The sequence below is a fragment of the Emys orbicularis genome, chromosome 17, assembly GCF_028017835.1.
Source record: "Emys orbicularis isolate rEmyOrb1 chromosome 17, rEmyOrb1.hap1, whole genome shotgun sequence".
NCBI classification, from domain to species: Eukaryota; Metazoa; Chordata; order Testudines; family Emydidae; genus Emys; species Emys orbicularis.
In genome coordinates, this window is record NC_088699.1 from 21,757,167 (window position 1) to 21,781,603 (window position 24,437).

Here is a 24,437-nt window from a genome sequence, read left to right on the forward strand (position 1 = left end):
GATGTAACCAATGCAATTAAAAAAAGATGATGTGGTCGGGACATTACACCCCGTATTCTTCATGGAAAAATATGGTTAGGATATGAATACAGCATAACTAAGATATACATTATGCAAGATGGCTCCTCTAAGATATCATTGGAAAGGTTATGATTTACTGGATGTGATTATCCAATTTGTATGCATGTCTCATTTCTGTATCTGAAGTTACGACTATTGACTATGTAACAATTACAACTGTGTGTGTACTTGGGGAAATGCCCATGAGACAGTAAGCCATCAGACTTAATGGGCCATTAGTAAAAGGCAACGAGTCTTTGAAGATGTGGATCTTCCATCTGTCTGGAGTTCCTTCCTGCGGACATTGCAAATAAACCTGGTTTCATAGTTGCTTTGGCACTGCAAGATCGCCTGATACAAACTACCACCTTGGACACTGCTGGTACTTTTCCTCTGTAGGGGGATGGGGATCAAACAAAGGTTTCCCACCTTAGGTAAATCCTTTTTAAGGCTGGGGAGGGGGTTAAGCTGGGGTCTCTCCTCCATTGCCTATCCAAGAAGAAAGACTGCTGAAACTACCTGGAGGGACAAAGGAACTATCCTGAGGGGAAAGGCAGGGGTGAGTCCAGACTGAGACAAGGGTCCAGTCTGTAAGAAGAAATAACTGGAACTCTGAGCTACAGCAACTCTGCAACTTGCCTAAAATAACATGTAGGGTGAGAAATTACTTCTTGAAACCAGTCTCTTTAAGAGCTTAAGCTTCGTTTGCATGTTTTCTTTTATTTGCTCAATAATCTGCTTTCTTCTGTTTGCTATCCCTTATAATCACTTAAAACCTGCCTTTAATAGTTAATAAATTTGTTTTGTTTATTATTAAACCCAGTTTGTGCCATTTCCAACTCGGGGTGGGGGGGGGAAGAAGTCGTGCAGATCTCTCTTCACATTGAGGGAGAGGGTGAATTTTTATGAGCTTGCGCTGTGCAGATCTTTCTAAACAGCACAAGACAGTATTATTTTGGGTTTATTCCCCAAAGGGGGTGTGCACATGAGTGCTGGGCGAATCCTCTCACACAGAGCTGACTTCAGTCTGTATCTGTAGCTGGGTGTGGCCCTACCTGTGTGTGCTGCAAGAGGCCAGAGAGCCTAATTCAGCAAAACACGGAGAGGAAATCCAGGCTGGTGCAGCAGGAGGGACTCAGTGAAACCCCAGTACATCAGGTGGACCATGGCATCCTGGACGGGGGGGGTCTAACCTGTCACAGTGGTGCATGTAGATGTACTTAAAATTTATTTCTATATCATAAAGTGTATAGGAAGAACTTATTCAAGCAACTAGAAAGGATGAGAATTTACAATGGGTTCTTACAGCTATTCAAAAAGGATATAATAAGCAAAATGATACTGAAGCCATATAATCAATTTTTTCAAGACTTATCAGTAATTGAAGGAATTTTGTATAAAGGTAACAGAGTAGTAATTCCTTCATGGTTAATATCAGAGGTGTTGGAATGCATATAGGAGGGACATTTGGTATGGAAAAATGTAAATGTAGAGCAAAAGAAGTTCTGTATAGGCCACAAACTAATCAAAACACAGAGGATTATACAAAAGAATGTGATACATGTCAAAAATGTAGAAATGATCAGTCTAAACAACCTATGACATTTATTCTAGCAAACTTGAGACCTTGGTCTAAAGTAGGTGTAGATCTATTTGAATATATAAAGGACATGCATATATTATACTTCTTGATTATTTTTCACATTTTCCTGAAATATCCATACAAGGAAACACATGTGCCAAACAAGTCGCTAATAAAATAAACCAATTTTTGCAAGTCATGGCACTCCTAATACGGTAATGACGGATAATAGGTCTCAATTTCAAAACCAAAAGTTCAAAAGTTTTGCCATAGCATATGATTTCACACCTATTCATAGAATAGAATAGAATAGAATAGAATATCAGGGTTGGAAGGGACCTCAGGAGGTCATCTAGTCCAACCCCCTGCGCAAAGCAGGACCAATCCCCAGACAGATTTTTACCCCAGTTCCCAAAATGGCCCCCTCAAGGATTGAACTCACAACCCTGGGTTTAGCAGACCAATGCTCAAACCACTGAGCTATCCCTCCCTACTGCTTCAAGTCCGCGTTACCTACAATCTAATGAGCTAGTTGCAAATGGCATTAAAATAGTAAAGAGAATACCAACAAAAGCTGAAGAAACAAATACTGATTTATATTTGGCATTATTAAATTATAGAACTTTGCCATTCCAGCTGGCTTCATCATCTCCACAGTTGTTATTTAACAGAAAGCTTAGAAACAGATGACATACGTTTATTCGAGAAAGATATAAGGAAAGGAATAAGTATAAATATCAGTTGAGTTTGTATCAAAAGACTTATTCTGATAGAGGATCACGGAAATGACCTTATTTGAAACCTAATGATAGAGTATGTATCTATCATGGGAGAAACGGGGCTCAGAAAGCCACAGTAACAAAAAAAGTAGCACAAGAATTTACAAGAGACATAAGAAGAGCCATGCTGGGTCGGACCAATGGTCAATTTAGCCCAGTATCCCATCTCCCGACAGGTGCTTCAGAGGGAATGAACAGAATAGGTCAACTATCCAGTGATCCATCCATCATCCAGTCCCAGCTTCTGGCAGTCAGAGGCTTAGGGGCACCCAGAGTATGGGGTTGTGTCACTGACCATCTTGGCTAATAGCCACTGATGGACTTATCCTCCATGAACATATCTAATTCTTTTTTCAACCTTCTGGCCTTCACAATACCTTATGATGCCGTGACTAATAAAGGGCAAGCATCTAAACGAAATTGGCGACATCTGGAATCATTACCCAGAAGACCAGGCCTAGCTGAAACAAGAAATGATACAGTACAGCAACGACAGCCGTGAGAAAATGAAAATGACACCGAACTCGGTGTAAGCTCGCAAACGTGTCCCTTTCGCCAACCAGAAGCTGGTCCAATAAAAGATATTCCCTCCCCCACCGTGTGTCTCTAATATCCTCAGACTGACTGCATACAGCATTCTGCTAAGTAGTAAGAACATCAGTAATACAGCAAATATAGCAGTTAGACGCTCCGTGCGTCACAGACGACCTGTTCAAAGACTTATAGAAAACCAGTATGAGCATTCCGATATAGACGGATGAATAAATTGGTTCTAAAATAAACCTCACGGAAAAGAGATGGGGTATCACTGTGGCTTTGAGCCAATGACTAGCCTTTCTGGGGCGTGGGAGCTGGTTTCAGGTTATACTGATAGACAGGCGTTAAGATGCTCTGTCTACATTTTAACTACGCATCTAATAAAGACTGTTGTTAAGTTGCTAGCAATGAACTATTATTAGCACTGGTGATTACCTGAATGTAAAACAAGCCAGCGCTTTCCTGGCTGGGGAGAGGCAGAGCCCTCAGGAGGTAGGGAAAGAGGGCCCTCCCCCAAATGACACGCCGATCTCTGCCTATTATTATTTAATGTTTATAAGGCAGCAGGTTGCAAAGGGCACAGCCAGGATCGGGGCCCTGCTGTGCCGGGTGCTGTGTAGACACAGTGGAAGTCACCACTCATCTGTCCACAGATCCCCTTATCTCTCTAGCTCCTCTCCTATGCCCACCTGTCTGTCTCGCTACCGTAACAGCCCGGGTCGACCTCTGTGATCTGCACACCGAGGGCTGGACCGGAGCCCAGCCTTCACGTCCGTGCAGCAGCATCAGGTGGAATAAGACAGACAGACACGCGGCATCTCCACTGCAGGCAGGAGGGAAAGCAGGGGTCGTGCAGCCAGCACTGCCTGGGCCTCATGCAGTGGGCAGTGCTGGGGGCGGAGGAAGTCCTGGAGGAAGACTTGGCTCTGCTCCTGAGCCATGGGTGAGTGCAGCTGATGCAGTGCAGAGGAGGACGCCGTCACCACTAGCAGGTAGGGCCTGTGGCTGCTGAGTTGAACTGAGGCGAGAGGGGGTTAAGGAGGCTCCTGTCCTGTCTCTGTGCCCCCTGCCTGCCCCCCGCAGAGACCCGCTTGGTGTTTAGCAGCCTGGCTTCCTACGTGCTCTAAAATCCACACGCTGACTCAGACTGCCTGGAAAATCAGAGTTCCTCATGGGGGCGCAGGCTAGGGCCTAGGGTCCAAGTTTGGGGGCGACTGAGCAAGGAGTTCCCAAGATGCAACCTCCCCCCGAAAATAGCACCTGACGTTTTCCGGTTCGGCTATCTTGTTTTGCACACACCTGCGGCTCGAGCTACAGCTCTGATCCTCCCACAGCCGACGAGCCCTTATGGCGCCGTAGGGTCCAGGCACAGAGACTAGTCTGGATCCCTGTTAGATGCTCCCCGGTGAAAGGAAATGCTGCCCATGCATCCACCTCCAGTCACTGCCCCAGTCCCCTGGGAGCTGAGGGCTGTGCTAGCACTTGGAGACTCCGCGCTCCCTTTGCATTCGCGGCATTCTGAAATGTTACTTGCTGCTGAATTTCAGCTTTCATTGCATAGTCAAAGTAAGGGTCTGGCTCTTATGGCTGCAACAATGCCAATCCTTGAGATAAGTCTTGTGGTATTTGGAGCTTTGCCTAATGCCCCAGCTCCTGGAGGCATGGGATCGTGGTTTACAGTCAAAGGAAGGAAGTTTCTAGCTCCCATGATGGCAGAGAAAAGCTTGAAAAGCTGCCCCAGGTGCACCCTAAAGGCTCCAAAACCAGAAGACAAATAAACTGAGCCTCACATTTGTCAATTTTTAAAAAAAATCTCATGACTTTAAGCCAATCTCATGCTTATTATTCATTTTTTTTTAATCGTGATGTTGTAAGTCTTGGTGTTGGCCACACTGTGCTCGCAAAGAGTGCTTTCCAAGAGGAGCTGAATGTAAACTGGTGCCCAGCTGCTTGCCTGAGTCTGCAGACAGACCGCTCCAGCGCTTGGGCAGCTGCTCTGTGCTTTGCCAAGCTGCAGCAGAGCGCAGCTCACAAGGCTCTGCTCCGTCAGGCAGTCGGGAAATTCTCAGGAATCAGGTCAGTGTTTGGACTCGAGCGGACGGACGGCTGTGAAATTAGCCCATGCCACTGCTGCAGCTGGACGGACCAATGCCAAATGGGAAGATGTGCCAGGGACACCAGATCAAAAGCCAAGACAGCAAGGAGTTCTTCAGCTCTTTGTCTTACAACCTAACCCCATGACCACCTTCCCTTTCCCTAGGGGGGCCTCCTTGCATGGCACCACACACACACACACACACAAATGCACTTCAAAGCAGGGGTCAGAATGGAGTTTTTATTGGGCATGCCACATTTGCATCCCTTTGTCAGAACAGATTTCAAAGAGCTCAACAGGAATTCACACCCTCTGTGCACATAATAAGCTGATGAGGAATTCAGTGCCCTGAGGGAAAAAGTCCAAGTTGTGTTTCCCCCACTCTTCCTGTAGGCACTAGGGCTGTGGCTATTTCTCCCCCTCGCCCTTCCCCCTCTGTAGTATTTCTGAGGTACCTATCACCATGGTAGCTAGAGAGCTGTATCTTACAGCGGTGCAATTCTGCGGTGTGCATGCGGACGCGGGCAGGTGCGTCCAGATGTGCAGTTCTGCAGGGTGTCGTGCATACAGATGTGTAAGGCTGCCATGTGCACACTGTTGGGCACTCTTCCTGCACAGAAGGGTGTTGGAGGAAGGCTGCCAGGCGCTGTAAAGGCAGGCTGATTCACCACCCCGCCCCACAAACAACTGCATTTCAAATGATAGGGGCATTTTGCCTCCAGCTGGACCAGTCAGCCAGCGCACAGCCATGCCCAGTCAGTGCTGGGTGACCGATACCGCGAGGAGCCCTGGAAAGCATTGCTTTCAGTCTGCAGTCAGAATGAAGCGCTGCTCAGCCCTGCCAGGTGCATACGCAGGGAGTCATCTCACACCCTTCAGAGGCCTGCTCTGATCAGTGTAATCGCGCTCCCTCGGGATCTCACAAAGCCGCTCAGAAGAGCAGGGGACCAGGGAATTCCAGGGCCCCCTAATACTGAGTGTTCCTTCTGTATGGTCTAAGGCCTGGTGAGTTTATTTCCCTTTGGTGACCTGCTACAATAAAAATACCACCAGATAGCGAGGGCTGCTTTACAATCCGTGCAAAGAAAAGGAGAGATCCCGTCAGATCTGCGTGTGTGAATGCGCATGCACGGGCGTGCAGATATGCTCACCTGCAGAGAAAGGCCGGGCACACGTTTGCATGTGCAGAGATGTGGTTTGTGTTTCAGTTGCAGCCTATTTTGTTTCTCGGATGCAGCGTTGTAGCCCTGCCGGTCCCAGGATATGAGAGAGACAAGGTGGGTGAGGTTATATCGTTTATTGGACCAACTTCTGTTGGGGAGAGAGACACGCTTTCTGGCTTACACGGAGCTCTTCTTCAGGGCTGGGAAAGGTGCTGGGAACCTCCCAGCTAAATACAAGGTGGAACAGATTGTTTAGCATAAGCAGTTAGCACGTATTTCAAAGTGGCCTGTTAACTCCCCTCCAGTCACAGTGGGGAAAGGAAGGTGGGGCGTAGCTGCGGGGCGGGCGGGGGAGGGAGGCTGTTAGTGGGTTATGGATTGTTGCAATAAACCATAAATCCAGGTGCTCTGTTCAGTCTGTGATTTTTAGTGTCGAGCAGAGTTATGAATTTAATCTCCCTGGCTCGCCTTTCGAAAGTGTTGTGCAGCTTTCCTTTGAGGATGAGGACTGATAGGTCAGATGGACAGCAATCGCTTGTCTCTCTCACCCACAGAGGTTGGTCCAATAAAAGATAATGTTTTCACCCCTCAGTATTACCTCCCCCACCTGGTCTCTTTGTTTTCTTTCTCATCAGTTAAAGTGAGAGCTAGATGGTGTGGCTAACAGGAAATCCAAAGTCAACAGAACACAACTAATTCACTATACGGGAATTTGCTTTTATTCAGTTCTTTTCACATTCAGGTCTCACCTGGCTGTTAGTCAGACAAAGGCAGGGTGGAGAAAAACTACAGCCGATCTGTATTGAGCAGCTCCCAGGCACCTGCTAGAAAACCTGCTTCATTGAAAGGGACAGGACAACAGCGGATTGAGGCTGGATGCTGCTGAGCTCTGACTCTTTGAGGGCTCAATCCAGGAAAGCACTTAGACACGTTGTCAAGGCTGATTCCCCACTCTGGCACTCCGAGTGCAGAAGGTGGGGGCCCGCAAGGATTCTAAAAATTAATACTGGCCACTCCAGGCTTGTATTAAACTCCCAAGGTTACAGCTTCTCTATGACCTTGGCTTGGTAAACGCTGCCACCACCCAAATGCAAAAAAACAAACAAACAAAAAAAACCCTTTGAACCCAGGAAGGAGCACTTGGGAATTCCTCCCTGTGGGGTTCCCTCAAGCCCTTTCACCGCCCTCCAGGGAAGAGCTGAGAAAGAAAACAAAGGAAATTAGCTGTGGCTACCAGCTAATCAAACAACATGCACAGACCTCTTAGGACACCAAAACTCCAAATCCTGTTCTTAAAAAAAGTAAATTTTATTAAAAACAAAAAGGAAGAAAATACATCTGGGACTTAGGGTTTTGCTAGATTTTAAAAGAGCAATTCCAAAAATTAAGCACCCAAAAGAGCTTTCTTGGGGGTTCAGCTTAAAGGTTACAAGCAAACAAAAGCATCTGGGATTAGCACAAAGGAGAGCCACAAGCCAAAATAAAGAAATAAACCTGATCACGTCTAGCTAAACATTTCCTATTCAAATGATTCCTTCTAGGTATGGAAGATCATTTTTCAGACCTGGTTCAAATCTTACACAGCATTCCTGCTCCGTGCCCCTGCAGCCCAGAGAGAAGCACAGACAAAGGGAAAGTTTCTTTCCCGATTTTAAAAAGTTCTACCTTCCCATTGGCTCTTTTGGTCAGGTGCCCACTTTCTTTTCTTTACCTGGGGGACTTTTTAACCCTTTACAGGTAAAGCAAGTAGCGAACAGCTCCCAAGAGGGATTTTACAGCTAACTGGCTGGCTGGGTGTTCATCAAAGGGAGCTCCCCCCCCCCCCGCCCTTCATTTAGTGTGCTTAACTTTTAGCATGCAAGCAGTGCCATCGACTTTGCTTGACTACCATAGGGCTCACACACTTAAAGCAAAGCACGTGCTCCACTGTTTGCTGAATCAGGATCTTCAAAGGCCTAAAGGCTCCTTTGAGTCCTCCTAGCCAGGCGCCGGCTCAGATGGACAGAATGGGTCTTGCTCTCAGGAAATATCACCTAGTCTGGATTTTTGCACTGTCCAAAACCGAAGACCAGTGGAAACGATTCCAAAACACGCGATTCAGCCCAGTGATTTCCTTTTAAAACCATAATTCCCCTGCAGCCTTCGCCATCCAAACCTTGTAACGTTCCGGCGGGTGCCCGTCGAGCACAAAATTGACGATAATCTAAAGTGAACCGGGCCCCGCTCCATTCTTCTGGATCAAGTGGAGAGAAATGCAAAAAGCAAAGCCAAGCAAACATAGATGAAACTAGGGAGAGCCAACATGGCTTGGAGAATTCTGCCCCTCCGAATAACGGCTTAGAAACCGAAAGATGGGCTTCTGGTTTTAAACGTGTGATGTTTAGCCTGCTGCTGCCCTTGGAATCGCTCCTCTGCTGGACAGCATCTCTGATACTAATAGTAACATCTCCCCATCTGCGCTGCAGCACCGGCTTTGAATGCTGTATCCCAGCGAGAAAACGATGACCAAATAAGCCATGCTAGTGCCGGAGGGATGCAGGGTCCAGCCCATGTTGCAGCTAGCATGGAATCACAGCTGTTAGGAATGACACACGGCAAACAGTCCACCACGGTCAGCTGGACGGTGACAGGTTGAGCAGAAAGCATCGTGCACGGCTTCAAAGATTCGGTTTGGGTGGGCCTGAGAGAAGGGGTTCATCAGCAGCGTTAACCTGATTTCTCTCCTGGGCCAGTCCCCAAAAGATGGGCTCCTTCGACCTCGATGAGCGCCATCACAAGCGCTGACTTTTCATTTTGCTGATGGGGCGGGGCCCTGGTATGGGGCACCCCTCATGAGACTCCGCCCCTGGGCCCCCTCTCCCACTCCACCCCTTCCCGCCCCTGCTCCGCCCTCCTCCCCCTTAAGGGCAGTGAGGGGGGAGAGGGGGCACAGCAGCCCCACTCAACAGCTGATCAGTGGGGCAGCTGCTGAAGATTTGCTGGGAGCTTAGGGCCAGCCGCTGAACAGCTGATTGGCGGCTAGCCCCAGGGCCACCAGAGCAGTTCTGAGCACCCCCTTTTTTAAAAAAATTAATTAGCAGGAGAAATTGCAGAAGGGGCAAAGTTGGTGCAATCCCCCAGACGAGAAACGTCTCCCGGGTTGGGGGTTCCACCCATTCGCGCAAGGAGCGCAAATGGTCGATCCGCTTCGTTTTCAACGTGCATCCATTCTGCTCTGAGCAGCACTCCCAGCCCCGGATCGCTCTGCGAGAGGGGCCCGTTGAACGCTGCCGCCACACCCCGCACCTGCTCCCCAGAGCTACGTTCAGCTGACAGGACAGCATCCCGGGGAACAGCACGTGTCTGTCTGAAACGCCCGTGCTTGCCCTAGACGCGGATCTGCACCGGGAATGGTGTGAACAGACTCCTGCTGGGCCCTGGGCCCAAGGAAAGCCGGAGAGGACTAGAAAGGAACACATCTGACATTATTTCTTTTCCGTTTGTTTATTGGGGGCATTTAACACTGCACCCCCAATCAGAGCTTGGTTGTCAAGCTGCATAGCCCCCCGAGACCTGTGCACCCACAGTCTTTAATCCTGGGAGGCAGGGCAGGGCTAATATCCCCATTGCACAGATGGGAAACTGAGGCACACAGGGGCTGAGTGACTAATCAGACTCTCTGTGGCAGAGACTTGAGCCCAGGGCTCCCAAATCCAAAGCAAGCACCCCAACCACTAGGCCATCCTCCCCTGCAGAGCGCTGTACGCTGGGCACAGATATGTCCCTTGTGTAGGTGCCTAGATGGGAGCCAGGATCTATGGAAAATCTGGTGCCAATTGCAGGGACTGTGGCCCCAGTTGCAGAGGCTGAGCTCTGGAGAATCCAGCCCTGTGGCCCACAGACTACCACGGAGCGCTGCTGATTTGCACCAGCTGGGAACCGGTCCCAGTATTTCCCCACCATGGGGCACAAGCTCCATTACCTGCAGTGAGGATTTCGCCCTCAGAGCCAGTCATTGGAGCCTGAGCTGACGTTACAGCCTGCTTCTCCCACATGCCCCACTGAAGACGCGGGGCCAGGCAGGCCTTTAATGCAGCACCCTTGATCCCATCTAGAATGCTTCCCACCAGCCCCCAGCCCTGGCTGCGGAGGGATGGGAGGTCTGTCAGCTGGGGCTGCTTTTGCCACAGCCAATAGCAAGCGGAAAAGCAACCCCGGAAGCAGGGAGGCCGGTGCATTAAAGAAGGCGCCGGAGCAGAAAGCACCTATCTTTGGCAAGAAAGGACCCAGTCACGGCACTAAATCACCAGGCCGTTCCCTCGGCTCAGTTCTTTACCAACTGACGCGGAGGGGGAACAGGGAGGTTCCCGATGGGAAGAGCTCGCTCCCTTTGGAGCAAGGATCCAGGGCAGGAGGTGAGAGCCAGAGGCCTTGGTACAGAAGGCAGGGCCGGAGAGACGGGCTGGGTGTGTGGACACTGCTCCTTCCCACAAGGCAGATTTCTGCAGCGTCCACAGCCAGCAGAAGGCTGATCTTGTGGTTAAGACACTGGGCTGGGCTTCATTCCTGTCTTTGCAACAGGCTGCCCTTGGGCCAGTCACTTAATGCTGGGGTCCTGCTCTCAGCAGGTCCTACAGTACCGGTGACACTGGGATCAGAGTGTTTCCTTGGCCCGGGAGGAGGCTACGCAGCAAGGCAGTGCCCAAACGCCACACATCAAGCGCCCCGTTGGCCTCGGGCTGAGAGCAGGAAAGCCAGAGCCGGGTGGCCCAAGGCAGGGCCGCGTCGCTGCACTGGAGGACGAGTGCATGGGGACGAGTCCCTCATGCATCGCTGCCTATCGTTCCACGCAGCCTGGCTGTGCCGTCTGCTCAGAGATATAGTGCCCATAGGCTGTGCCGGTGTATTAAAGGCAATGGAGACGTCGCGAGCCGCCCGGGGTCCTGTTTCACACGGTGGAAGCAGCTGCTGCCCAGCTGTCCTGAGAATGAATATCTCCTGGTCCCCACTCTGCCCCCGCCTGTCACTCAATGGCAGGGGAGTTAGCACAGGCAGGGCCCCACACCAACGGGCCAGGGGATGAGCGGCTCGGTGCCTGCCTGAGCCTGGATCACTTAGTCAGCAGGACCTGCTCCCGATCAGCAGCCGCTCGCCTCCTCCAGCCTGCGCGTGGAGCCAGGCTAACCTTGCACGGAGCGAAGAGATGGTCCCGGCTGCGAAGGCCTACAGCGGGGAGGTCACGCAGCAGAGCCGGGGAAGGGGAAATCACATCCTAAGGCTGCTTCTCTACAGCCCCCGCTGGAGAGGGTGGGAGGCGGCTGGAGGGCGGGGCGGGCTCCCAAGCTCTAACCCTGGTTGACACTGGCCCTCGCTATCACCTGGGGGGGGGGAATCTCTTTCCCAGTGCCTCAGTTTCCCCACCTACACAACGGGGATGATGATCCAGCCCTGACGCAGTGCAGGGTTCGGAGAATTCAGTAATCCAACCCCAAGTCATGCCAGCTCCTGTCAGGGTAACCCAGCGTCCCTGGTAGCAGAGACGGTGTTGCCAGCACAGCCCCAAAAGCAGCTGGAGCGGGCCAGGAAAGTGGCCCAGGGAGGGCAACTGGGGGACATGCTGACCACCAGCTAAAGCTGAGCCGAAGGCAGGGTGATCGCGCCAGCACTGCCTGCCCTGCCAAGGCGGGCAGGGGAATTTGCATCTCCTTGCATCAGGCGGGGGGGCAAGCCACATCCAGTGTTGCGATCCTTCAAACATTAAAAGGAGCTACCGACATGCTGGGGGCATGAGAGATGGAGAAAGGGTGGAACAGATGGATGGACAGATCGATCGATGTGTAGAATGGAAAGGCAGAAAAGCAGGCGACAGGGGGGCGGACAGACAGAAAGACAGAACGGCAGATCTGTGAAACAGATAGTCAGAAAGAATGAGGGGGCGGATAGATGGATAGATAGATGAGTTTCCCTGCACACTAGTCTAACAAGCTGCTACGCCTGTCAGAAGGGAATAAATCACACGCCTTTAAAAGTTTTACAGGTTGGTTTATAAGTTAACACTGTTCTAATCCCGCCAAAGTAACCAAGGACAATTCTTCTTTTTTATCTGAAGGTTTAAATCAGCGCCTGATCTCCACGCTGCACAACGGCCCGTTTCACGGCGGCCCTCCTAATGGAACCTTTCCGCATGCTCAGCAGTCGTCCCTGGTGGAGAGCAAGGACCTGGGGCACGTTTGGGGCTGTTTCTCTGCACATGGTGAATTTCGCCCATTGTGAATAGACGGGGGAGAATGATCTGCCACCAAAACGTCACCTCAGCCCCCCCGCATTCTTCCCCTCCTTGCAGAATAGCCCCGCCCCCCGGCGATGACATCATCCGCCAGAATCTTTGGGCTGATCAGGTTTGAGTGGGAATATTTAAAACTCACGTCATGTTGATCAGCTGTGATTGGGCTGAGTCACCCAGAACTGATTCTTGTTCCCCAATTGGTCACATAAGCCACAGGGTCTTTTCTCTGATTGGTCACATATGCTTCGTGGTATTGTCTCTTGTTCCCTCATTGGTCACATGTGCTACGTGGCACTGTTTGCTGTTCCCTGATTGGTTGCATGGACCCAGGGCCGGCTCCAGGCACCAGGCAACCAAGCTGGTGCTTGGGGCGGCACCTGGAGGGGGGCGGCGCGGCGCTCGGGCCGCCGGGGAGAGCGGGGCCACAGCCGAGCTCGCCGCCCTCCCCCCGGCGCTCTGGCCGCCCTCCCCCCCGCGCCCTCCCCGGGGGGAGAGCGGCGAGCCCCTGCTGGGGCTCGCCGCCCTGCGCTCTGGCCGCCGGGGGGGGGGGAGAGCCGAGCCCCAGCCGGGGCTCGCCGCCCTGCCCCCGGCGCTCTGGCCGCCGGGGGGGGGGGAGAGCCGAGCCGCCGCGCCCCCGCCGGGGCTCGCCGCCCTCCTCCCAGGGCTCCGGCCGCCCTCCCCTCCGGCGCCCTCCCCCCGGCCGCCGGGGGGAGAGCGGAGCCCCCGCCGGGGCTCGCCACCCTCGCCCCGGGGCTCCGGCCGCCCTCCCCCCGGCGGGAGAGCGGAGCCCCCGCCGGGGCTCGCCGCCCCCCCCCCCCCCTGGATGGACCACATGGACCACATGGCACCGTTTCTCTTCCCTGATTGGATGAGTATGCATCTGGACTCCCTCCCTGTAAAGGCCAGAGCAAGGTCCCAGGGGAGCTTGCGGCATCACTGCCTCTCCTCCTTCATGAGGATAGAGGGCAGGACTGTTTCGTTCATGGCCCGTTTCCTGCCCAGCTCCCGTTCCAAGCACAGGCCCTTTCTCTCCAAGCAGGGTGGTGGGTAACAATGCTCTCCATGGCTGCACCCCAGAACCTCCACCGCCCAAGCTATGGCGTTAGCTAGTCGTAAGCAACGGGCTTTTATCCTCCCCAGGGGCCAGCCAGTAGGGGGAGCCAGGCACACCCGGCAGGCTAGCGTGTTGCACCTGCAGTGGTGGGGCAGCCACTGGCAGGGCTGGCCCGCGGCACGGACTCTGGCTGGCACTGTCCGGGAGAGGCTTAGAGGAGGGGCCGTTAGTTGTAGAAGACGTCATCGCATCCCCGGCACGAGTGGCCCAACCTCTGACACTGAGTGGGAAGCCTCTCCAGAGAAACCAGAGACACCCGACCCAACCCCCCCCCGCCTGGAACCCCGCCAAACTTCGGGTGAGCCCGCATGCAGATGGCCCTGTCTGCCCCACCTTCTGGGAGTCACCTGCACTTGGCATCAGATCTAAGGGCCAGATCCTCAGCTGGTGCAGACAAAGGAGCTAGCTGATTTGCACCAGCCAGGGCTCTGGCCCAGCCTTTGGCTAGAAAGATCTCTGCAGCAGAGGTCTGTGAAGCACCCAGCTCCCCTTTGAGTGCTATAAAGTAACCAGTAATAATTCTCCCAGCTCTGAAGACTGGGCTCATCGATAGAAAAGAAATCTTCCAAGTCAAAATCGCACTCATCTTCTACACACAGGAGCTGGTTTGGTCGGGCCGGCCCTCGGGGCACCTGGGCATTTTGGCCGGAAACCCTGCAATCTCGAAACACCATCTGACTTCAGCGCATACTCGGGCAGGAAATTTTCCACGACGGAACTTTCCACCCTATAATTCTCAGGGCTGCGGAGGATAAATTGAACTGGCATAAAAGGCAACTGGAGCTGATGGATGGCATCAGTTCTGTTCTCCTTTCAAAGTAAATGTCTTTGATGGATCTTTCCCGGCTTCAGCCAAACCTCTTCACACGATAAGGGTTTTGTTTTCTCGGCTGTGTTGAACCCCCGGTTAGCATACAGCCTCCCAGTGAGGTGTTTATCAGGCTGTCAGTGCTGGGAAGATGTACCCAGAGCTTTCATGTCTCCCACTCCAAAAATCTTGGGAGCTGAGACCGGCCTGTCTGTCTCTCTCCAAAAAATAACCCAGTAATTTATCCCCTGGAGGTGAATTTCATCTCTATTAGTAGAGCCTTTCCCCTGAAGTCTCGGAGCGTCCTGCCCATCACCCGAATGCTAAAAGGTGAAAGGAGTGGGTGGGTGTGTTCTCAAACAAAGGCACAGCGTGCTGCGAAGCTGGGATTCTGAAGGGCCCCCTCGCACCGAATCTGACAGGTCTGTCTGGCTTCAAAGACCAGACATTTGGCTTTTCTGAATGCCAAGGAGATGTTGTTTCATGTAACTCCAAAGATCAGAGCATGATGAAAGGCAGGGGAGAGTAACAGCGGCGTGGCAGCAATTCCATGGTCACCGCCAGCATCAGCGCACTTCCCCAGCACAGAGAAGGGCTACAGCCCCTATTTTACAGAGCAGGAAACTGAGGCACAGTGCAGGGAAGTGACTTGCCCAAGGTGACGGAGCAGGCCAGTGGCAGAGCAAGGAATAGAACCCAGACGTCCTGACTCCCGGTCGTGCCTTGGAGAACCCTTCCTGAACACAAGTGCAAACGCAGGATTTGGCAAGATGTGGGCAAAGGAGTCAGAGGTCGGATCAAAGCTGGGGGTGGGTCAAGCTCCAGGTGGGATCGGCGGAGGACCGGGTCTGGGCAGCTTTGACATCACCCAAACTATTCTAACGAGATTTCCCAGGGATCAGGTGATCTCATGAGATCTCTGCCATTCTGAATGGCCACCACTGGCCCGTACATCACTGCCCCGCGACCACCTCGCCCCCTTCCAGCCTGCCAGGGAGCTGGGGGACCCCACTTGGGAAAAGGCAGAAAAGCACAGACATGACACAGCTCGCCCTGCAAGCCTCGGTCACAATCAGCCTGCAAGCCCTTGCAATCCAGTCCCCAGCTGGCAGCCGGGTTCCGCCTAACGAGCATGCATTACCCGTCCCCTCCCCCACACAGGACTGCGCTCTCCCCCCGCAAAGAATCCCTGGAAATGCAATCAGTCATCGTCCTGTCTGCTGGCTACAAAAGGGCCCTTCGGGAAGGCCCTCCATGCATCACAGCGCTGCACCAATACAGGACGTGCAAATCAAAGAGCATTGTCTGCGGCCTGGGGGGAGCTCCTGGCCACGCCAGTCCCAGGCTCTCCTAGCAGGGGGCATTGTAGGGACCAGGGCAGGAGTATTGGCTGCGGGGGTGGGTGTTCCCATTATTCAAAAAGTTCTGAGTCAGGCTCTAGGCAAGGATCAGTTCACCCACATCTGAAATGCAGCCACCTCTGGGGTGGAATATGGCCGCTGATTAACAGCCATACACTCGTTTTGGTTCCAAGGTGGAGAAGGCCGCTGCATCTAATGGAAACTGCAGAGGGAACACAGAAAGACAGAATGCAACGACCCTCGCTGGCATTTGGCCAGGGGCCAAAACTGAGCCCCTGACTTTACTGCAGCAAGCTCGTTAACGTAGAGTCGAGGTCCAGACCGCAGTTTTACGTCTCTACTGAAAGATGGCACCTCCACCAGCACGGCACCCCCTAGCCGTATAGAGTCAGTTCTGAATCAGAGGGCAGCGCTTCCCTGCAGAGTCACCAGCACCGCTTCCCGCAGTACCCTGCGTGTTCTTTGCAGATCACCAGATCAGCCCCAACCTCTGGGAGCCAGATGGAATTCAACTGCAGTCCCCCCCCCCCCCAGTCACTCGCTGAGCCAAGCTGATGTGTGAAGCTGGTCAGCCTCCCGAGGAGACGGCTTTGTCTCTGCTCAGTCCCTTTAGACTCACTCCAGCTCCCACTATATTGCCTCCCCCTTTGCCCTTCTGGCCTACCGTACTGTGGCCCTGGTTTGCTCCAAGAGGGTAGCCAATGTTCAGGACCTTGAGGGTTGTTTCCATTCGGAGAAGTTGATGATGCAATCAAGTATTTCTCTAACGCAATCCTGCTTATTTACAAAGACTGGCCAAAGTCCCGTTTCCCTGAACACAACAGGAATCAAATAACACCAGAGAGTTTCTTGGTTCACAGTTCCCAGCCTTCTTCCATCCAGTACCCTGCCCAAAAAGCTCTCCCATTTGGCTTTCTCTCCGGGCCATGTTATCGGTGCTTCTGTTCATACACACAAACACCCCCCTCTGCCAAACAATACCCAGCCCCCTGTATTTGCATTCAGCCCCCAATGAAACTCTTCCACCCGCATAGCTCAAGTTCTGACTGGCCTTAGACATGCCCTGTGTTTTGGGCTGTGTGTATCCTGCACAGCCACCGGTCTCAACCAGGCTACCCATCCCCCGTGTAACAGGGCACTGCCTGTTTGGCCAGATCAGCTACACGGCCGCACCCCGGAGCGCAGCCCGGCTGGTGAGTCTCGGCACGCAGTCTAGGGCAGCTGGTGACATTTCCTCTTTGGGGCGGGTGTATGTCTCCTAGGGAGCGGAGGGTGGCTGTGGAAACCTGCGAGTGGACTCCTCTGTCTTTTCACTGAAAGGTGAGTCCTGCACGGTGTTCTGAACCTCCCTGGGAAACCCCGAAGCGTGCAGCCATGATTTGCCATTGACCCTGTTGCTCTGTTCGCTGCATCAGCGGCTGATTGTAAAGCAGTTCTTGACTCCCGAAACTGACGGAAGAAGAAGAAAGAGAAGCTCGGACATTGGAGGCCACGCGGCAGTAACAAGGGTCGGGAGAGGCGGTTGGGCCGCCCTGCCTGATGCCCTCAGTTGAAAGCATGAAGTAAGCAAGGGAGGCAGGGGCAGGTCAGCGGATGCTGCTTGCAAGAATTCTCTGGCTCCGGGCATGTGGAGCGCACGCATGCCCAGAGGGGAATACAGATAGGGACCAGCCCTCGAAGAAGAACTAAAGGTTACTTGGAGGTGTTGTCCCCTTCAGCCATTGTTACCTGGGAGCTGATATATGGCAGCATCTCTGCCACACTCCCGCAAGTCTGGCATCTTTACTGATATGCTTCCTCCGTGATGCAGGTTTGCAGGCATAAGGCAAATGAGAGGGGCTACACCAGGGCTGGGTTGTGAGCTACCCAAACGGGTAGAGCATACAGAGCAGTAGTTCAGAGTCAGACCAAGGGGCTGATCTGCAGGGATCTGTGCAGAACTGGAAACAGATGGGTTCATTTAGTAATTAGGCTCAGACGCTGAGCAGTAAAGGCGCTTTGTTGCCTGTCAAGCAATTTTCCTCCTTTCTCCTCCCTCCCCTACTCCTGATCAAAATTCGGAGCTGCTTTTCTGTCTTTAGCATGTGCTACGGCACCGGGATCATTGTAAGAAACAGGCCTGCCTGCATAACGGCATCTGCTTAAAGCAAAAGTAGGAGGCAAGGTTCAGCTCTGACTTCTGAACTTCCCCAACGGTGGGATTGTTCGGAAGTGGGGATCCAGGTTGGGCGTGTTACAGAGAGTGGGGAGTGGGGCTCTTGATCCAGACACCTCTCAGCTTCAGTGGCGCTTGCAAGGATCCCGTCGAGGGCTAATAGAGAGAGAAGCCCAAGATGCTGCGTTCAGAATACGACCGTCCCAAATTAATAATCACTTGTGGGGCCAGATTTCCAACAGAGCTCAAGGCCGGATTCCCCAGGGCTCAGCGCCCACAACCAGGGCCGGTTTCACCAGAGCTCAGCACCCACAACCGGGGCCATATTCCCCAGGGTTCAGCGCTCGAGATCAGGGCCAGTTTCCCCAGAGCTCGGCGCCCACGATCAGGGCTGGAAATTACAGCTCCCGTCTCCCCTGGCTTGTCAGGGCTTCGTTTCTTTTTTCGTTTTTCAATCCATTTGAGAAAAGGACCCAGTTGTGCATGGTGTGGCAAGCAAGACAGTTACGGTATTATCTATCCTACACTTCCTGTGCTCTGCCGCTGCTCACCCCACACCTGGAACCTGCCTCCTCAGACAGCTTTGTTTTATTCACTAAAGGCGGATCTAAGGATTGTTATTATAGGGTCTCTCCTAAGCACTGGGATGCACACACTGATTTGTTATTGTAGGGTCTCTCCTCAGCACTGGGCTGACCACACTAGTTTGTTGTTGTAGGGTCTGGATATCTCGCTGTCTGTTTATCGAAGGAAGAGTTGGGCTTGTTACTAAAGGATCTCCAACAATGACCCATTACGTAGGAGACTCTTTGAACACTGCATTTCACATCGGTTTATTATGGGGGCTGCTTTTGAGGGCAGGATACTGGCATGGAGGCTTCTGAAGAAAGATTTGGTATTAACAAAACAACCCAGGTAACAGACTTTGCAAAGGGCAGGAAAAAAAAAATCCAATGTCAGTTTCAACCTGGCCTGCGCCAGTAGGAAAGGTCAGGACAGAAATCACAGGTGACCTGCAGCAGGGACAGGCTGAGATCACGCAGGGACATTCCCAAAAGCCAAGTCAGGGCACAGGGGCTAAGGGCTTACAATGATACAGATCATGGCCAAAAGCTAGAAATGCTCCGCATCAGCACAAGGAGCAGCAATGAATGAACTAGGACGTCTGGCAACGGGCTAGGAGCTGAGAATTATAAAGCTTCAGGGTGGAATGAATTATAAAGCGTTTACCCCACGGCTCCCGTCCCGGCTCAGACGCCGCAGAGCGTTTACCCCACGGCTCCCGTCCCGGCTCCGACGCCGCAGCGCGTTTACCCCGCGTCCCCCTCCCCGGCTCTGACGCCGCAGAGCGTTTACCCCGCGTCCCCCCCCCCGGCTCTGACGCCGCAGAGCGTTTACCCCGCGTCCCCCTCCCCGGCTCAGACGCTGCAGAGCGTTTACCCCGCGTCGCGTCCCCCCCGGCTCCGACGCCGCAGCGTGTTTAGCCCCCGTCCCCCACCCCGGCTCTGACGCCGCAGAGCGTTTACCCCCCGTCCCCCTCCCCGGCTCCGACGCCGCAGAGCATTTACCTCGCGTCCGTCCCCCCCCCCAGCTCTGACACCGCAGAGCATTTAGCCCGCGTCCCCCCCCCCCCGGCTCTGACCCCGCAGAGCTTTTACCTCCCGTCCCCCTCCCCGGCTCTGACGCTGCAGCGCATTTACCCCGCGTCCCCCTTCCCGGCTCTGACACCGCAGAGCCTTGCCTATGTCCCCGTTCCCCCCTTCTTAACAGGCCCAAATATACCTGCCACGCACACACAATCCCACCCCTTACAACTTAGGGTCATGTTCTGTCTGGGGTCTGTGTCCCACCTCTTTTGTACCCCATGGGAGGGGTAAGGAGTGAGGTTGTGCTGCGGGCAGGGACGGGCATTTCTTTGGTCTTTTAGTGTTTTGTACCGTCCTCCCAATCGCCCTTTGCCCCTCTCGACTGGTTGCTTGACCTTGCCTTGAGACAGGGGTTGAGGCAATCTTAAAATGTGCTCATATATCACACTCCCACCGTGCCCTGTAACACGTTCACTGCTCTGATCTGTTCCCATTGTACTAACAAACCCAGCTGACAAGGCAGAAGCAGCATACAGTCTTTGGCCTTGGTTTACACATATTAGTGTAAGATCGAAGAGTATCAAAAGTCAAACCCAAAATTCTATCTCAGGCTGACAAACAAGCCTATACAGGAACAGCGAGCGCTAAGCGCCTGCAGGATGGGGCCACAACCACAACCACACCCCTCCCGGGCTGAGAAAGTCTGAGCCAGTGACCGTGGCCATCAGGGAGAAGTACAATATCTGCTCCAGCCCACAGCCCGGCTTGTCAAGTTTGGTTAATGGAGCAGTCAATCCCTTAATCCCTCGTATTTACCTCCTTCATTGTTATGATGCTGATCAGACCCTGGGAAAATCAAGTGGCAGCTTTTCACGCCGCGGAGAGCGTTACTGAAAAGCATTAACTGCACAAAACCCACTCGCTGCCTCGCCGCGCCAACCGCCGCTGCAGTGCTGCTGGAGCGTACTCTGCGCTGGCACCCCACGCCAGCTCGGAGCAGCTCCCGAAACCACCGTGCACACACGCTCGTGCACACATGCATTTACACGGGCACACCCTTGCTCACACAGATGCATGCATGCGTAAGCAGGGTCTGAATGAACTCTCCCGACAGCTAGCTAGGGACGGGGAGAGACTTCAGGACCAGACTGTATTTACATGAACACACCCACTCTCCTTAGGTACCCAGCCGGCGGAAGCTGTGTTGCTCACCATGATCAGCTTTGGCTGGTGTTGGGTTACAAATCACTTTAGTGCTGAATGCAGGGGGAGTGAAATGTTGTTATCCACATTGTTCTCTTTACTGTATGAATAAAGGGGAGCAGAACCGTGCTTAACCTGTCCTGACTGAGGGAGTCACCCTCAGCTGAAAGACACTTGCTAAGCCAGGGGCTCAAATGTCAGACTCTGGGGTCAGATGTCCCTGCCTGGAGATGTTAACTCTCCCTCGGGGTCCCTGGTCTCCTTTAACCTGTCCCTCCCCACTGTTCAAAGATAGCGCTAAGTAGGCTCCATTAGGAGTCTTTTGTTTTGGTAAGAGCTGACAGTCACTAAGAGCTGGATGGAACCTCAAGAGACTGACCTGCAGAGGTCACAGCGGAAAGGCAGGTGGCAGCAGAAGGTGGCTGGCGAGTGTAATGAGCGGCTGGCGGAGAGGAGCCGCGGCTGGTGGGGTGGCCAGCCAGAGTGCTCAGATGGAGGACCAAGCAAGGTTCCTTCTTCCCCGGGTGAGAGGTGAACTCACACCGATGCACCTCTGAGACACCCAGGGGTGGTGTGTAATTTTCCCAGGTTACGGGGTGGGGGGGTCGAGCCGGTTCTGTGCTGTATTGTTGAAAACGAACCCCTAGATATTGAACCTGGTCCTGGTCGCTGCCGGCTCCACCTGGCAGAAGGGTTACATGTGTGCCCGCGCACGCAGCAGGAATGCAGCTCTCTCTCTCTCTCTGTCCTAGCTGTGGGAAGGTGACTGGGTTTAAAAGGGTAAGGTCTGCCTCCTGCATGAGCAAGGCATTGTTGTGTTTGTCGCCGTGCTTAGGAGACTTCTGTGCGTGGTGTTTTTGTCCCTGTAGGGCCCCTCTCAGCACCCGCTGCTAAAGTCACTTTCTCTAATGTTCCTCCTCTTTGAGGAAATGACCAGCCTGGGGGGGGGGGCTGAGAGCCATTGAACCAAACTATAGAATAGAAACCACTCAAGCCAGAGGGTGCAGCAGCCCCCCCAGCACGCCGAGTTCCAGCACCCATGTCAGCAGCTGGCCACAGACCTGGATCACTGCTCTGGTAGGTGGATTCCTTTGGGCTGTAAAGTGCCAGAGCGATGGCACATCCTGTCCTTTCGTGGGCAGGCGTATAGGCTATTAAACAATGGTAAGAGTTTCCCTGAAGTACAGGCTTGGGGAGTGCGAGTACCCGGCCTGTTTTCCTTGTGGGAGTCTGACACATCTGGTCAATTGGGACCCTATGCAGAGGCAGGCTGTCTCTGGGAGCGGTGACCCCCTGCCTTGGAATGGCGGGGCTCTGACAGGGTGGGGTGGCTGTGGCAGAGATGGGGTCCCACAGGCTCCAGCTGTCTGGGGGATGTTGGATTAGGGGGGTTAGTGCCCCCTTTTGACCTGGGGGAGATGGCACCACTGGTTCCGTGGCTCCTCTTGGCCGGAGCCTGCCTGCAACATGGCGGCTGAGCTGCTGAGGGTGGGGGCATGGAGACTTCGCAGGACATAGTTTTGCCCCCTCAGCCCCAGCAGCCCCCTCTCTGGTCTCTCTAAGGTTCCCCCCGAGGGTGGTAATAACAGAGTCTGAGGGGGCGGGTGATGATGAACTCACAGCTTCTTTGGGTCCTGAACTACCCCGCGCAGGGATACGCCCCGGACGCTAATGGTAGGTATGTGGATGAGACTAAGAGATGCACAGTAGAGGTGGCAGATTGGTTTCCTGACCTCGGTCTGTTTTTGTTGTGTGCTGAGGACACGATGAGACGTGTCTTTGTCTGAGTTTGCCAAACAGAAGCAGTACGGATTGAAAAAAATGATGACCAAAGAGCGTGTCTCTTTGACCAATGGAAATGCTGGGGCTTCATGGATATAGGGAATTGGGTGAGGTTCCGGGGGGTGGTTCTGGGTCTGTCTTATTCTTATTTTTTCTGATTAGTACTGGTCTGATGGATTCCTGTGTGAATGGCTCTCTGAATGTGAATGGGTGCTGGGATGTCTGGATCTTTTTGAGTACCTGTCCCAGAAAAAGGTGGCTGTTTCATTTTTGCACAAGACGCACACAGATGCTGGCAACCAACCCATCTGGAGAAGGCAGGATTTTTGGAGTCATGGCTCCCCTGCAAACATAGGAGCTGCCGTTCTCTTTGTGGACAGGGTGAAGCCCGATTCGGTGGTTGTACAGGAAGTAGTCACTGGATGTTTATTGATGGTTCAAGGTACTTTTGAACCATGACATCTTTTCTGGATTAATGTCTATGCTCCTACTCTAGGGAAAGACAGGGTGTGGTTTTTTCAGACCTTGGGTGCTCTTTTGACAAACTGCCAAGCAATGTTTTAATTTTGGGGGACGATTTTAATTGTACTCTTAGTAGACATGGTTCCAAAGGGTTCCTAGGCAATCTCTCATTGTCTACTCAGGGACCTGCAACTCTTCTACAGGCTTCTGACCTGACCAAGGTGTGGTGACATCATTCGTCTTGTTTGCTTTCTGGTTGTATTGTCCCTACTGGGATTTCAGACCACGGTTTGCTCTTATCTGTGTTGTCTCTTCCTTCTATGCAAGACCGTCATCCCTACTGGCATTTTAACACTCGCCTTTTACAAGACTTTCACTTTCGGAACTCGTTCAATTATTTTTGGTGAGCGTGGGTTGCATCAAAGGATGTTTTTCCCTTCCTTGAGGCAATGGTGGGAGCTGGGTAAAGTGAATATACATGTTTTTGTCAGCAATGCACAGAGCAGACAACCTGGGCCTTTGCTGGAGGATGGAGGAGTTAGAGTTGGGGACTGTGGTACTTGAAAAAGCTTTGGCTTTTTGGCTGGGTTGCAGGAGAGCTAGAAATACACAACACAGCTCTTGCGGAACCTGTTCATTAGCAAAGGGTGCACTGGTTAGGGCCCGATGTCAAGGCCTCTCTCTAATGGACGCGCCTACTCTGTTTTTCTTTGGCCTGGGAAAGAAACATGTGGAGGAGACGATGACTGGCCACTTCAAGATGTTGTCAGGTCAAGTGCTTTCAGATGCTGTGGGAATTAGGAAATTTGCTGTGAATTTTTTCTTAGACTTGTGTGCTTGCAGAGCCTGTGAGACCATGTGAGACTTGGCGGCTCCTTGAGGATCTTCCCAGGATCGCAACGTTGGATGTGGACAGACTTGAACAGGACCCGACACTCTCAGAATTGACTACTACCCTCAATGGCTTTGCTCCAGGGAAGGCATCTGGTATTGATGGTTTGGCTGTTGAGTTTTATGAGGCCTTTTGGACCCTTCTCGGGCATGGCTTGCTCCAGGTTCTCCAGGAGAGCATCAGAGAGAAGTTACCATCGCTCATTTATCATCAAGCAGCTCTTACCTTGTGGAATAAGAAAGGGGACCTTGGGAAGATGAAGAACTGGAGATCTGTGTCCCTGCTTTGCTCTGACTATAAACTTTTCCAAAGGCCTTGGCAAACAGACTGAAAACTGTGATTGGTTTGGTCATCTGAGTCCCCAGCAGGTCCATTTTTGATCCCCCTTTCCTGCTGCGGGATGTAATTTTGACCTCAAAAATGTCTGTTTTGCACCCACTGTGCTTTTGCTTTGGGGTTTGTCTCCTGCATTCAATTAACGTATAATGCCACTTTTCAGTTACAGGCTTTGCAGCAGTTCTTCTTTGTGCATGGATCTGTTCCTTGGAAGCAACGGACCTTTGCTTTTCTTTGGCAGGAGGGGAGTTGGTATT